Source organism: Pagrus pagrus, assembly GCF_965226575.1.
Source record: "Pagrus pagrus genome assembly, contig: HAP1_SCAFFOLD_85, whole genome shotgun sequence".
Taxonomy (NCBI): domain Eukaryota; kingdom Metazoa; phylum Chordata; class Actinopteri; order Spariformes; family Sparidae; genus Pagrus; species Pagrus pagrus.
This window is the reverse complement of record NW_028175378.1, coordinates 37829-50288: the sequence shown is the minus strand read 5'-3', so window position 1 is coordinate 50288 and position 12460 is coordinate 37829.

The following is a 12460-nucleotide window of genomic DNA, read 5'->3' as shown; positions in this document are numbered from 1 at the left end:
TGAACAAGCTGCCAAAAATCAGATTTTGTTTTCTCTTTAATCAGAGCAATTAAAGACAATCTGTGCAAATCCACATGTCAACTGAAAATCAACAGGTCAACTGAAAATCTGAGCAAATCACATTTTTAAAAAAATCTCTCTCAAAAAAAAAAAAAAAATGAAAATAAGAACAGTTACTTTGACTTCAATATAATTCTTTTTGGACCAGACGGAATGGTCTTCAGGTTAGAACTTGACAGAACTTGAACTTGAACTTTGACAACAAAGGTCACATTTTACATTCTCTATCATTTCCTATTTACATGTTTTTGTTAAGAAACAACAGCATGTTGACATGATCCCTCTTCAGTCTGTTTCTTCTCTGGCTCACTAACTCTCCTGCCTTGGAAAATATCCCCTCTGAGGGTACAGATGAAGCAGTGATTCTGAGGTACTTGGTTGCAAGTCTGCTTAGGGATGGGAAGGCTTGCTCGTGACTTTGCCACCAAAGTAATGGGTCCTGGTCCCTTGGAACTGGCTTTTCCTCCGCGTAGCGACGTATTTCAATAAGTGCATCAGTACCCGTTGTGCGGTGTCAAAATCGGCCCATATCCCTTTTTTCACTGGGGCAGAGCTGGAAGAAGGTGCAGCACTCCCTGGTGAGGCAGAGCTCGGCCCAGGTGCTGAGGCAGCTGCTGGTGGGGCTGCAGAAGACGACTCTGAGGTTAGCTGATAAGTTTCCTGCATTTCAGCGAGGAGTCGCTTTTTCATGTTTTCTACATTGTCTTTGTCACGGAATGCAAGGTTTAAAAACCTGACATCCAAGAAAGTGCTGGCAGCAAGACTGTGGTAGGTTTCAATCCCATGGAATCTGCGTTGAGATTGCAGTGCCAGCTCTGCTGAAAGAGACCTTGACGCTCAGTGGCTGCATTTGCTCTGTGAAGAAGTGATACAAGGGGGATAACTTTTGACACACAGACATATTTTTCTGCTGAAACCTCTCTTGTCACCTCCTCAAAGGGTCTCAAGGCCTCAACAATTAGGTGGATCATGGAGAGCTCTTCATCATTTAAGCAAAAAGAGTTCTTCCCAAGTAGACAAAGGACTGTGATCACGGTTTCCCTCTGTTCATGGAGCCTCTCTAACATGTAGAAAACTGAATTCCACCTAGTTTCCACTGATTGGATCAGTTTATGCTCTGCAACCTTCAGTTGTTTTTGGATCTGCTTCAGCTTCTCTGTAGCCTTTGTGCTATGGTGGAAAAAGGAGACTATGCTGCTGCATTTTGTCAAGAGCTGAGCAACTTCAGGGACCGCTTTTATTGCATCTTTTATGACAAGGTTTAAGGTGTGAGCGATGCAAGGGTAGTGCTTCCACCCAGCCTTGTGAACTGCAGAAACCATATTAGCACCGTTGTCTGTGACAACTGCTATCACCTTCTGAGTTATGGCCCATTCATCTGTGATTCTTTTCAGCTCTAGACTGATGTTGTCTGCTGTGTGCTGACCAAGGAAACAACGAGTTTCCAAAACAAACTCTTGCATTTGCCAGTTGTCAATGAAATGACAGGACACAGTCAAATATGCTTCTGTGGACCACGAAGTCCACATATCTGTTGTGAGAACCACACTGTGTGCACGTTGTAGAGCTGCCTTTACTTTCTCTTTACAGTCGTTGTACAAGTCTGTAATTGTGCATTCCATCATATGTTTGCGGCTTGGGATTTTGCAGCGGGGATCAAGAGTCTTAACAAATGCCTTAAAACCTCTGTCTTCTACTATTGATATTGGCTGTAGGTCCTTTACGATAATTTCTCCCAGACTTCTTGTAATCTCTGCAGCTCTTTGGGAGTCATCTATAAAAAATTAAAATATTTTTGATGTATAAGGAAGTCTTTTTATGGGAAGTATAACTCAAACACAACCAACAATAGACTTAATAGCTACAGGTTCACTTGAATGTGCCATTTAAGTAGTACAAGTTTAATTATACAATGCATTATCCAACTTTTGATAAAAGTGACACTGAATTGTGTTAAGATGATGGCAGGAATACGAGTTAAATTTACTACATATTGTTCTGGAAGGCAACGTTGTTTTTCTAACTAAACACTAAAATAATAATAAAAAAAATAAAGATTATGTTTTAATGCAAAATTGACAAAATACATTCTGGTATTTTATGTAAATTATCTAATCTACGTCTATAGGCCTGTGATGGGCACTGTGACGTATTTTCACTATATACCTGGATATTGCCTGCCTCTCTGAAGGGCTTTCCATCATAGAGGTCTGTCTCATTCGGGCGGCAGGTGTGGGGTCATTTCCCTGCGCTCCCTCTCTCTCACGCTCCTCCAATCGCCTCCGCTGTAACTCGTCATGCTTTTCTATGTGGTTCATCTTCAAGTGTTTGTTTAGATTTAGGTTGCCACAATACCTCACAGACTTTCGACACATGTCACAAGTTGCTTCATTTGCTTTCACTGGAGTGAAATAACGCGAAACTATGTTTCTTTTTCTGTCTGCCATACTGCAGAGCTTCACTTATTCTCCCCTGTGATGATGTGACTGACAGGGCTGCTGGCGTGTGCGCGCGTATCAGTGCGCGGGCGCCAAGCATGAGGAGAGAGCGGAGGAAAAGCAGTTCCTATATCCTACACAAATACTGACTACAGATTTCACTTTTTACTTTTTTAGAATTGATTACAGATTCGGTGTCACAAAAGTATTAAGTATTATTAAGTATTATCTTGTAAAAGCGGACTTGGGATCTGTGGTGTAGGTGAGTAAAGTAGAGGAGCCAGACGAACAGTTTAGTTACTTTACTGAACTCTTAGTAGCAGGGTACATGTATATCTCGTAGCATCGCTTTCTGAACTCTCCTTCGTGCTTCTCTATCCAGTCTTAATCCACTATCACCATCTTACAGCGCCACTCACTGGCCATACAGTGTAGTGTCTCAATATTACCGTTCTTATCTGTGTCTGTAAACACAACAACTCCCCTGTTACTCATAGAAATACTACTTCTCCATATGAACAACTTTTAGCAGCAGTAGTAAACATTTTCTTCTTCTGTAAGGTAACATTACCACGTAACTTAATGTTCAACATTTCCCAGCTTGTTCTATTCAGTCTGTTAATGTAATATTACAACTGTAACAGTGTTATTGTAACCTGAAATCATATCTTTCTATATACCATACTTAGAAAAGTGACTGTACCGTACGTCAGGTATTTCCAAACATAAACAAATGCTGTATACATATAAAGTAGACCAAAATAAATTCTTCAGGCATTTCACTTGACCTTACTTCATAAGAATAACTGAAAATGTGACCTATATCAATTCAAAATGTAGCAACTGAAATTCACATTACTGTCACTTAATCAACTTCACATTTGTTTTGCTTTAGGCTTGGAGCTATTTCAACACATAGTCCATACTTGCCAACATTGGGTTGTGAAAAATAGGGAGATTTTTTTCATCGGTGTATCGGCCCAAGGAACAAGGTTCCTTCGCCAGGTGTGCGTATAAATTGTCATAATTTCTTGCCTTGTATTTTAAACCTGATGAAGGAACCTTGTTCTGAAAATGTTGTTTCTTTGATATTCAATACATGATTCTGTTTACCATTGAGGACAATGAAAAAATGAGCAGTTTTAATTGTTGAAATGAGTACCAGAAGGCTAAATAATAAGGCGGTTACACTGCAATGCATTTAGAACGCAGTATTTATTGCACATCAAATTAAAAATAGATACACCTTCCCTCCTCAAAATCTCAAAAGTACTGAAAAAGAATGTGTACAGAAATACAATATTGTACACAATGTGCAAAAGAGTTGCCTTACAAACAACACTAACTGGACACTGAATTGTGTGCATCTTAGTGAGTGTGTGAATGTCCAAGCCTTAATCCTTGTTCCCTTTGTCACTCAAGGACTTGTTGTACTCGTAGGTGGCATGCTTGGCAGCGGCGAGAACCTTCTTCGAGGGATCATACTTGTAGCCAGGGGTGGTATGGTTGATCTTGCAGGACATGAGGGCACAAAGAGTAGAGTTATCCATGTTCATTCTATTTTCAGTCAGAATTTTTCTGACCATACTGAAGGACCTCTCATAGAAGGCTCTCACTGCCCTAAAAGTTGAAATAAGATGTGCAATACTGATGATTTTTTTAGGGGACACCTACAGCTTTCATTAATAGTATATTACTATTAAAAATAATTTGAGTTCATAATATCAAATGAGAAGCAGTAGTGTACTCACTGAAAGAATCTCCTCTCCGTTGTGGGTGTAAGGTCTTCATTTCTGATGAATTCCTTTGTCGCTGTTCCGATGAAAAGGTCTTCATCAGCAAGCTGGTTTTCCTTTCCATACTGGATTTCCTTCAGTGGGATGTCCATGATTGCCCTTGCTGGAACAAGGTATCCGAGGAATCGCTTGACCAGCTTGCACATCTCTCTTTCTAGTTTGTGAATCATGACCTGGTCTGACTGTGGGGAAATAGAAGAAAAATCATGTAAATAAAAGGCATAGGAAATACATACTGTATATCATGTTTTCATTATTATAACATATCCATAAGCTACCCACCTGAAAGGATGTGTTGAAGTCTGCTAAGGGCTTTAGAGCCACACTCAGGAAAAAGAAGTACGCTTTCATCTCAGGGTCACGGAGATGTCCTGCCAGGGCACGGATTTTGGCGTTCCTCTCCACCTCATCATGGCTCTCAAAGTAGGCTTGTAGAGCTGCCCACTGGTTGAGCACTCGCTGAATGCAGGTGAGGAGGCTGAGCCACCTGGTGGAGCAGTACCTCAGGAGCTTGAGGGAGTCAGAGTCGGTGAAGTGCACAAATTCTTTATACAACTCACACCTCTTTGCGCTGAAGGAAAGAGATAGTAAAATATTAAATTGGTAAGGTTTGTAATATTCATAGCAAGGAACAAAATGGTATAAGGTCAGTGGTGGGAGAAGTATTGAAATCATTTACTTAAGTAAAAGTACCCAATACAATGTGTGGAAATAAATAATACTCAATATATTTACCTCTTGTCAAAGTGGTAGTATATACCGACTAAGAAGTCCTCCACTGGAAGAGGTATGGCCTTGACGCCACAACCCGTGGCAAGCTGCACCAGGTGGCATATGCAGCCCAAGTCTTGGACATGTGGTTGGCTGCTCCGAAGTCTGGTGATCACTGAATTGTGTCTGCCCTTCATTACGCTGGCATTGTCGGAGTTAAAGGCTATGAGCCCCTCCCAAGGAATGTTCCTTTCCCTAACAAAAACATTTCATGAAAGAATTGAAATATACATACATGATAAATGAAATGCATTAATATAGTGCTTTTCTACTCTGAAGAGTAATCCTACCGGTAATTAAAGCATGGTAATGTTATGCTTTCACACAAAGCTCACCTCAAAGTGGATGCTAGCTTCTCATACAGGTTCTCAGCATTCCCCATGTTGCAAACTGGCATGTCTAAGAACCTGGTGGCCACCTGCATTTTTGGAATTGGAATATTTTTTTAAGTGTCATCATGCACCACAAATAGGATGTCCAGCCCTTATGGGCTTACAAGACACAATAATCATGAACATAAACTAAAAATATAATCAAAATCAGACATTCAACTCAACAGACATTCCAGTACCTGCATCTCAGCCTCACAGTAGACCCTGGCCAGTATCACGAATCCCTTGTCTTGCTTTATGTTGTTGGACTCATCACAAAGAAGAGCAAATGGTTTAGTCTGGCATGTCTTGGTGACTTGGTCATCCAGCTCCAAGGTGATGGCTCCTGCAAAGTTACAAAATGATTTTTCAATTCACTATTAATTGAGATGATATGGTTCAAATTGCCTCAATTTGGCATGTATATTCTCCATCCAGCAATATAGTAAGCCTACCCCACAAATAAGCGTAATTAAAAAGAAATAGTTACTATTATGGAGAGAGTAATGAGAAGGGAAAGAGCACAGCTTTATTTCGTTGGTTGCTCACCTTATTGCTTTTGTTTACATATAATATAACTTGCTGGTAGCTTATCCAGCAAGTTATATTCCACTACGCAAGTTAAATTCCACTACGCCGAGATTCCGCATCTCCATCTGATGACCTGTACCACTCATCGCCACAGAGAAGGGTAAGGTCTGAACGTAAATCAGAAGCTAACAGGCCACAGGCAAAGCTAACGACTGGGCCCCAAACTCTGATTGTGGGAGATGCCACTGTTAAAGATGTGAGATTCATGTGCGGTGAAAACATGAAGGTTCTCTGTTTTCCAAAGGATATGGTTCCTGACATGACAGCGAGAATCCCTGGTATTGTTGCAGCAAATCCAACTGTCAAAAAGATAATTTTGCATACGGGGATGAATGACATTGTGAAGCAGCAGTCTGAAATGCTCAAACAAGATTTTACTGATCTGTTGAACACAGTCAGCTCCCTGGATGTTGAGGTTTTAATCAGTGGCCCCCTTCCACCAGTCAGAAGAGGTGCTGAGAGATTCAGCAGATTGATGGCACTGAACACATGGCTTTCCAAAGCATGTAATGTCCATTCTATGTATTTTTTGGACAACTTCAATTTCTTTTGGGACCGCAGACATCTTTTTAAGCAAGATGGACTCTTCCTAAATAGGTCAGGAGTCAAACTGTTTATGTCCAACATATCTTTCTGCCTGCGTCACCAATCTGTTCCCTCCACCAAGGACAAGAGGCAAGACAGGCCGAAACAAACAGGAGATAATCACAAAGGAAACCGAGCACAACCCCCAGCTGAAGTGAGCTCCACTCATGACAGATGTCAGGACAAACAGGAAGAGGATTCTCTCTGTGAGGTTCAACTGTCTACACCACCCCAAACCCCACCCAGTTCACCATCTACTGTGGGCATGTTGTCGCCTTCGTCCCCCCTCATGGAGTTCACCGACCAAATGAACAAGCTGGTCATCGCTGGGACACAGTTTACCCCCCGCCCTACTGCAATTTTCTCTCCTCTCATTCCCCTGAAACACCCTCAGCCTTCGGTGAAGCTAAGACACACACCACCCCCACCCCTTTCACACAGGCATCATCCTCCCCAAGCTGATAAGAGCTCAGCACACTTAGATCTTTCTGTCTCTTACTGCTGATGTTTTATGGGTCCAGGCTCTAAAGATGTCACTCCTGACTATTCCCAGCGAAAGTCGGGGCCCAGTGTACTGGAAGCTTCTTCAGTTCATGTTATGATCGGTAATAGAAAAAGAATGTTTAAATTGCCAAGAAAGAGTGTAATGTCAAATTTAACATTCATTCCGGGTCCAGGCTACGAAGTTGATATCTTTAATGTCTTCCCCCCAGAAAAGCCGGGGCCCCTTGGAGTTCAGGTAGTCTCCTCGATTCCTGTGTTTACAGGTAATAGAAAAATGGTAAATTTGCTGAGACACAGGAAGTGCCTTAATAAATCTGCCAATCTATTAAATTTAGCTCCCATTCCTCGTCAGCCACAAACTGTCACAAAAGATTGCACAGCTGGTTTTGACTCTTTTAATTTAGCTTTATTAAACATCAGGTCTCTGGCAGGAAAATCTTTTTTAATACATGATTTTATCATCAAACACAATCTTAATTTTATGTTTTTAACTGAAACCTGGTTAGACCAAGACAACAGTGCAGCTGTTCACATTGAATCAAGCCCTCCAAACTTCTCTTTCATAAGTGAGACTAGAAAGCATAAAAAAGGAGGAGGTGTTAGTATTCTGTTTAATGAGTTACTCAAATGCAAGCAAATGTTTTATGGAAATTTTACTTCTTTTGAATATGTGGCTCTTCAGTTAAACTCATCTTCTCGGGCTATATTTCTAAACATCTACAGGCCACCTAAATACTGTACAGATTTTTTTGATGACCTTGTTGAGTTACTGTCTCTTATCTGCACTGACTTTGATTGTGTGTTAATTGTTGGTGACTTTAACATCCATGTCGACAAACCTGAGGACAGATGGACTAAAGAACTGTGTCGTGTCCTTGATAACTTTGGACTCACTCAGCATGTGATGCAGCCCACACACAACAGGGGCCACATCCTAGACTTGGTTATCTCCAAGGGTCTGAACATTCCTAAGGTTCTGGTATCTGATGTTGCTCTCTCTGATCATTACTGTGTTCTCTTTGAGAGTGATATATGTGTGTACACAAATGTTCAAACTGAGGTCGTCTCAAAGCGTTACATCACTGAAAACACCAGTGACATATTCATTGAGGCTTTCTCCTCCACACCTCCCCTCTCCAGGTTCTCCGTCAATGACCTTGTAGATCACTTCAGTTCTAAAGTTACAAATGTTATTGATGCCATTGCACCCACTAAAGTGAAGGTGGTCTCTGGTAAGAAAAAATCTCCTTGGAGAAATGCCACGCTTGTCAAAATGGAAAAAAAGGAATGCCGAAAGGCAGAGCGCAGGTGGCGCAAAACTAAGCTCCAAGTTCATTTTGACATTTATAAAGAGAGACTTTACATTTTTAATTTAGAACTGAAAAAGTCAAGGCAGTCCTTCTTTTCAGACATTATCACCAAAAACAATAATAATGCACGTGCCCTGTTTGCTACTGTCGACAGGCTAACAAACCCTCCTGTGCCAGTAGCCTCTGAACATCTATCTACCAGGGCCTGTAATGAATTTGCATCCTTCTTCACTGACAAAATTCAGAAAATTAGACAAGCGGTCTGTGCCACCGTACCTAGTACAGGAGGCGTGTTATCCATGTGTCCACCGAAAACCAACTCTAACACCATGACACAATTTGACCAAATCAATGACAAAAACCTACAAGAGATAATACAACATTTGAAATCTTCCTCATGCTGCCTTGATATTTTACCAGCAGGGTTCTTCAAAAAAGTTTCAGACTGCATGACTCCAGATCTGCTACAGATTGTCAACATGTCTCTACTTTCAGGCGTCTTCCCCCAAGCCATGAAAACTGCAGTTATTAAACCACTCCTGAAGAAGAACAATCTAGACACATCAGTAATAAATAATTACAGGCCCATATCGAACCTCCCAATTTTAAGTAAAATCATTGAAAAAGCTGTTTTTCAACAGCTGAACAATTACTTAATAGTAAATGGCTGTTTTGGTGTCTTCCAATCAGGATTTCGACCACATCATAGCACTGAGACTGCTCTAGTCAAGGTCCTCAATGACATTCATTTAAACACAGACAATGGCAAAATTTCAGTCTTAGTATTACTGGATCTCAGTGCTGCGTTTGACACAGTCGACCACAACATACTACTGGACCGACTGGAAAACTGGGTGGGACTCTCTGGTACAGCACTAAACTGGTTTAAATCCTATCTAAATGATAGAGACTACTTTGTGTCTATTGGTAATTACACATCTGAAAGGATGAAAATGACAAGCGGAGTACCCCAGGGCTCCATTCTGGGGCCTCTACTATTCAACATTTACATGCTTCCTCTAGCTCAGATAATGGAAAACAACAAAATATGTTACCATAGTTATGCAGATGACACACAAATTTACATAACCATCTCACCAGGGGACTACAATCCCATACAAACGCTAAGTAGATGCATTGAACAAATCAATGATTGGATGTGTCAGAGTTTTCTTCAGTTAAACAAAGATAAGACTGAAATAATTGTTTTTGGAGCCAAGGAAGAACGACTCACAGTCTCTGCTCAGCTTCAATCTATAATGTTGAAAACTGCAAACCAAGCCAGAAACCTCGGTGTAATAATGGACTCAGACCTGAACTTCAGCAACCACATTAAGTCAATTACAAAGTCGGCCTACTATCATCTTAAAAATATATCCAGGATAAAAGGACTTATGTCTCAGCAGGATTTAGAAAAACTTATCCATGCATTTATCTTCAGCAGACTCGACTACTGTAACGGTGTCTTTACAGGACTCTCTAAAAAATCCATCAGACAGCTGCAGCTGATTCAGAACGCTGCTGCTCGAGTCCTAACAAGAACCAAAAAAGTAGATCACATCACTCCAGTTCTCAGATCTTTACACTGGCTTCCTGTCAGTCAAAGAATAGATTTCAAAATCCTGTTGTTGGTTTATAAAGCACTGAATGGTTTCGGGCCAAAATACATTTCTGATCTGCTACCACGTTATGAACCATCCAGACCTCTGAGGTCATCAGGCTCAGGTCTGCTTTCAGTCCCTAGAGTCAAAACTAGACATGGAGAAGCAGCGTTCAGTTACTATGCGCCACACATCTGGAACAAACTCCCAGAAAACTGCAGGTCTGCTCCGACTCTCACCTCTTTTAAATCAAGGCTGAAGACCTTTCTGTTTGCCACAGCCTTTCACTGAAGCAATTTTAAGTCTTTGAACTGCACTGTGACTTTTATTTTTCTCTATTTTAGCCTACTTTCCTATTTCTTAACTTGTTTTAATGTTTTGTTTTAATGTCTATTTCTTAACTTGTTTTAATGTTTTGTTTAAATGTCTATTTCTCAACTTGTTTTAATGTTTTGTTTTAATGTATCTTAAATGTTTTACTGTAATTGTATGCGCCTGTAAAGCACTTTGAGTTGCCCTGTGTCTGAATTGTGCTATACAAATAAACTTGCCTTGCCTTGCCTTGCCTTATCACTAAGCCAGCTAGCCATGTTGCTGGTAGCTAGCCAGCCAGCAATAGAATATTAGCAAAACTACACCAGCATCTCAAGTCAAGGTAAAACGTTTTTCCTTTGCCTTGTTTCAAAAACCGCTTTGTGAAACATACATTAAAAGAAATAGCTAATCATGTTTCTTACCTTTGATAATCTGTGTTGTTTTTGTTCTCCCAGAGGAGTACTTCTTGGCGATGACTGAATCAGGAAACATGGCAGCAACACTTTTGCTGAACTCATCGCTGAATGCCATTGGCAAGTTGTTTTTTGCAATCAGCCTGGCCATTTTACATTCTGCCTTGGTCACTAGATCAGCCTCCGTCTGTCCTCTAATGAAGAATGAGTCCATCTTTGGCATTCCCCTCTGTCCTTCTATGGCTACTTTATGTTTAGCAGTGCTAGCATGCTTCATCAAATCATTTTCCCCGCCGTGCTCCACATTAAAATCAACATGACAAGCCTTACAAAACGCATGGTGGGTACTACACCGGCTGGCTCTAACCCAGGGGAAGGTCTCGGTCCACGCTGTGTTAAATCTGGACGCATATTTCTTTTTTTCTTTTTCAGTTTTTCGTTTCTTTGGCGGAGTGTCAGGTGTCAGTCTTTCTCTGACTCTATCCATCTCTGTCAACTACCAGCCAGTGACTTCTTCTTCTTCTTATTTTCCGGCAGTATCAACGCTACTTGGCGTATCACTGCCTCCAGCGAGTGACTGAGTCACGTCACCGGCTTGCCTCATACGCGCATGCAGGCCAGGGTTGCCAGATACTGCGACAAATCCCCCACAATGTTACTTGTTTCCTTCACTGTAAAATCGGGAGATTAACGGGAGAAATTACTGACCGGGAGCATCACGGGAGATAGGGTTAAAAATCGGGAGTCTCCCGCGTGAATCGGGAGAGTTGGCAAGTATGATCGTCTTTGGTCCAGGCTGGTTTCTGTCTCTCTCTCTGAGCAGTTTGTCTTGTTATGGTCTCAGCTGGACTGGTGGTCTGTACTGTACCAGCTCTCTGTTCCTCCTCTTTGCTCTTTGGGCAGAGAGAAAGGCGTGCTGCATTCCACCTTTTCCCGTTGCTCAGGATGAAGGTGCTCAATCCTGTCTGTTGCTCCACAGACATGGGATCAGTGTACTGTCTCTCTCCTTTTCCAACATGAAAAGGCTTGCGTACCCGGACGTTATCACCGACTGTGACCTTGGGAGGTTTCGCACCTCGTTTCATGTCCGTGTAGCGTTTGCTCTTTTCCTGCTGTAGGGCAACTCTGGCTGCAATGTGACCATATTTTTCTCTGTGTTCAGGGTTTAGCAGAACATTTAATTTTGTCCACATCGGTCGTCCTCTCAGAAGCTGGAAAGGGGATTCACCAGTTGTCGCATGAGCTGTTGCTCTGTAGCTGTGTAGCATTTCAGTGACTGCTGGTTTCCATGGGCGTTGGGCTGCTTGAGCTTCTGAATACAGTCCTTGAGCACTCTGTTAAAGCGCTCGACACCTCCGTTAGCTTGAGGATGGTAAACACTTGTTCTGATGTGTTTGATGCCCCTCTCTGTGAGAAACTCAGCAAAGGCAGAGGACGTAAACTGTGGGCCATTATCAGTTGTAATGGCACAGGGATTTCCCTCACGTGCAAAGATGGAAGACAGGAATGTTATGATTGTGTCTGTAGTTGCAGATGAAGTAAAGGCAACTTCCGGCCATTTACTGAAATAGTCAATGAGAGTAATGGCAAATCTGCAGTCATAAGTCCCACGTTCAAACGGGCCGACAATGTCCACAGCCACATGCTGAAAAGGGCCCCCTGGAAATTCAACAGGCTGCATTGGGGCAGGAGGAGTTTTGGCTGT